Genomic DNA, 4,543 nt, shown 5'->3' on the forward strand with positions numbered 1-4,543 from the left:
TCACTACTCATCATTCATCCATACTGTGTGTGTCCCACGATTGCAGGTAATTTATGACAAATGTATAAAGTATATGTTTTATAAATTCATGAGCACCAGCTAGCAGCATATTATCCTGGTTTTGTTAGTTTAGGAAAATATGCGGTACATTCTATGTGTAATATATTTCTTCGCCCCAAGAGTGTAACGTGAGTAATCTTTCAGGGTCATTTGATATATTTTGAATACTAAAATGGATGACAGTTTATTCTGATGTTGTGAATATGAGACACATGGAAACAAAATATGTGTATTATAGTAAATTAGGAATTATTAGAAATGGTTAAAGCCACTATACAATGACTTTGATAGACATTTCAATTGTTKTTTTGTTAGTATATTATACAGCAGATTTATGGAGAATTGCTGTGGGAGTGCTATTTATATCCCGTCGACAACTCATCATCCATCCATACTATACTGTGTGTCCCACGATTGCATCTTTGGAAATAAATTAACTATCCATCCATTACTCCTTCCTGTGTTGACTCACTATGACCAGGAAAGTCACATATGCATATTCTTGGCATGAAGCTAGTAGCATAGTGTATCATTGAATACAGGCAAACAACCCTCATACAATATTTAAAAAAAGATTACAACAATGAGATGTATCCACCAATTCAAAGAAAGGATAGACGAGCCTCATTGTGGACAAAGACTTACATTGTTAGGGCGGAGATACATGTGTCTTGTCTGGTATCCATAATCTTTTCCTTCGCGCTATCTGATGTCTAGATATAGCTTTTGTCAAATTGACGTCAAAAGTATATATTTTTTCTGTGCAATTTAGCTAACCCTAGCCCCTTTCCGAACTTTAATCGTATTCGCTAAAACTGCAACGAAACCCTGTATCCATTTAGACAAAACCCTATCTGACATGAGACAAATGCGGGGTTGACCACTGAGGTATAGGATCAGGTAGACGGGAAAGGTTATACGGACACGCCTGGTGCCCTAAATGATGAAGTATGTCACGAAGCGAGTCGAGACGAACGGATTCGGCTCAGTCGTCCTACTGCCCTTCCCAGCTAGCGAGTGTATGCTTGTGTCAAGAAACTTCAGCGAGAATGTGAAACTTGTCCGCCAAAGTTGGGACTTGGGAGTATTCAGAATAATTGGTTGCATTATTATTATTTATTTTTGTACAAAAATGTAGACGTTAATGCCGTAATTGTACATTTTCGGTAAATCAATACAATAAATGTGCTTTAGCTGTCACCCTAGCTTGATATTGGCTACACTATATAGCTAGCTACTTGCTTCCCAGCGGCAAGCGGGAGCGAAGGACATTTAAAGAATTGAGTGTGTGCGCGTTCACGCGAAGGGTGGGGGGGTTCTGTCGGGGGGAGACTTTCGGCACAACACCGGCTTGCAGCGCAAACTCTTCCCATTGAGCAGTAGACTGTATGCTGACAGTCTACATACAGATGGTTACTACCAATATTACAAGTTATTTGTCGTGTAGGCTGCTATCCTGCTCGAAATAAAATCAAGTGGGATGGAACAAAGTGCCCACGTTAGCTATAGCCATCGATATGTGCTAGCCTACATCTCACTGAGGTATAATAATAATGGCTAACGCTAGCTAATTGGCATGTCACGGTGACATCCAGATGGTGCCCAATACTACAAGTTATTTCAATTTGGGCACCATGCCACAGACAAGGGGGTTAGTTATAAATATCTTTGAAAAGGCGTTTCCTTATAGGCTCTCGCTGTGTGGACTCTTGGTGTTTTCATGACAACTGGGAATTCAGATTAAAACGAGGTCAAATCATGACGTCAGTGATCTTCATGTCATTAAATTTACGATTTGATATTTGGTCGTTCAAAAGATCAGAAAACACTACCAATGTAGTTTCWATGTGCTGAAACCGGCTCTATAGCTCAGTGGCAGAGCACTGGTCTTGTAAACCAGGGGTCGCGAGTTCGATCCTCGCTGGAGCCTAAAATTAAAAAAGGTCTGCCACACACGGTCGCTGAGAACTTGCGGAAGATAACCAACTACATGTGATGTATTTTGCACTCACTTTGGGTGTCATTTTAGACACGTGTGGACTGAATTGCAAGTGTAAGAATGATACTTAGATTTGTATGATGCTCACATTGTTTAAACTCAGCCAAGTGTGAAATGTCTTCTCTGTTCAGCTATGATGTTACTATAGGCCAGTCAAAAGTTTATAAACAATGTATCCATTGTTTGAATTGAGTCAATATGCAAGTGTATGGATGAGTATAGCTATCATAATTTTCACATAGTAGTGAAGAGGATTTAGTCAACATTTTAGTTGACTAAAAGTAAGCGAGTGCTTTATTATGGTGCAATAATAACATGTGTATAGCCCTATGTATGTTATGACATGTATATAAGACGGTAATAACAGGTCACAGAGATAGAAATGATGATGTGATCATGATGGAGTTTTGAGTCTCTTGTGAGAGGAGTTCCGAGGAGTTCCAAGGAGTCACAAAACTGCACTACTGATCAAAAAAAGGCTTTTTAAAAGCTTTGTTCTAACTTCCAGCTTAATCAATTGAGAGAAGAGAGTATGACTCATGTGAATATACTGGGTGCTCAAATATAACCTAGGCTTAACTGATGTGTCATAGATACGTGACATGCACTTGTTGCATTGTAAAAATCTGCTCATGCATTTCCCTCTAATAGAGTGTTAAGTGAGGTGAATTATAATGTTCCATGTCTCTGAACTTCTCATTGAGTTAGACCTCCATATCCTCTCATCCACAGTTGGGCGTGTGTGTGGGTGTGTGTGTGGGTGTGCGCGCGCGTGTGTGTGTGTGTGTGTGTGTGTGTGTGTGTGTGTGTGCGTGTGTGTGCGTGTGCGCACGCGCGCAGAGGTGTGTGTGGGTGTCTTCTCTCTGCCCAATGAAGTGGCAGGGAATTCCTTCTTTGGCTCAAAATAGGAGCATTGTTATGCTAGCCAGGCGTAGAATGGTGTATGTAGAGCTAACTAATCCCACACTTCACTGCCTAAAAACACCTATCCCTCTCGGTTGCAGAGCAGAGCGGGCATCCCTTAGAAATACAATTACACCCTGATGATGGGGTAATTGTGGGAGTCATTTGTGGGAGTCAACAGATATCAAAGTGAGTTCAAAAGTGAATTCAAAATAGCAATTCACTGTGGAGGAGGAAGCAGTGATGCACATGAACATTGTCAATGTGAAGGTTGAATAGTTCTGTATGTTGCTCTGACTATGTTTATATCTCCTTGTTGAATGCATTGTGAAGTGCTGTCTCAATGTGTGGTTGGGGGGAGAAGAGAGGCAAGGGCACAGACAGTGGATGACTATGGATCTGTTGGCTAAACATGAAGTTTCATGGTCATGATTTATTTCGACAGGATATCAGGGGAGTTCTTGCTGTTTGTGATTCTTCAAGGGAATAAAGTTGATCACTTCTAATGTCTTCGTGCATCAGATTAAGAAAGTCATTGTTCCACAAGAGAGGCTCTCTGTTTCATAATAAAACCTGTAGCCTACCTACGACAAGTCATGATTGGTAATGGAAATACAATTATCATCCTTGCTTAGGATGAACTCTATTTTAATTTGTCAGCCACACACCAGACAGAACCGTAAATTCAGGTGAAAAAGAAGAGCAGTGTTTTCAGTTCAGATCACTATTAATAAAGGAGAGGAGAGGAGGAATCCTCTCTAGACTATTGAGATGCACTCGGGAGAGGGGTGCAGCAGTCTAAGGCACTGCATCTCAGTGCTAGAGGCATCACTACAGACCTTGGTTTGATTCCAGGCTGTATCACAACCGGCCGTGATTGGGAGTCCCATAGGGCGGCGCAAACCCTAACCAACGTCGTCCAGGTTAGGGTTTGGCCGGAGTCGGCTGTCATTGTAAGTAAGAATTTGTTCTTAACTGACTTGCCGAGTTAAATAAAAGTTAAATAAAAAAAAATCTAAAATAATAAAAAAGATGCAGCCCATGGCTCAGTGCTGTATTGACGTATGTCCAACAGAGGACGCCTCACTAGACAATTGAGATGCAGCCCATGGCTCAGTGATGTATTGCGGTATGTCCAACAGAGGACGCCTATCTAAAACTATTGAGATGCAGCCCCTCATGAGTCAGTGATGTATTGAGGTATGTCCAACAGAGGACGTCTCACTAGACTATTGAGATGCAGCCCATGAGTCAGTGATGTATTGAGGTATGTCCAACAGCAGGGGTCACTCTATGTTAGGTTTTGAAGATCCTTCCTTCCTAGTGTCATGCTGAGGGCCTTTGCACTGCCTCACTTACATAGGTTAGTTAAGGCAGTGATTCTCAACAGTACCCTGGGGGGTACTTGGCCTATCCACAGGGGGTACTTGAGAAGACTCATTAGARCATAGGCCTACTGGTAAAATGCACATGAGGGGGTACTTCAGGGGTACTTCAAACAGAGCTAAATGTACTTGGTGGTACAGTAACCAAAAAAGGTTGAGAACCACCGAGTTAGGGAATAGGATGAAGTTGCTCCCA

At 41.6% G+C, this 4,543-nt stretch overlaps 1 non-coding gene across 1 annotated transcript; it reads left to right on the top strand.

Annotated features, from left to right (window-relative positions):
* Nucleotides 1-1,918: 1,918 nt before the first annotated feature.
* Nucleotides 1,919-1,990, top strand: trnat-ugu (transfer RNA threonine (anticodon UGU)). The gene has a single exon. It is a non-coding gene; the product is annotated as a tRNA-Thr (tRNA).
* Nucleotides 1,991-4,543: the final 2,553 nt, after the last annotated feature.

The sequence above is a fragment of the Salvelinus sp. IW2-2015 genome, linkage group LG28, assembly GCF_002910315.2.
Source record: "Salvelinus sp. IW2-2015 linkage group LG28, ASM291031v2, whole genome shotgun sequence".
NCBI classification, from domain to species: Eukaryota; Metazoa; Chordata; class Actinopteri; order Salmoniformes; family Salmonidae; genus Salvelinus; species Salvelinus sp. IW2-2015.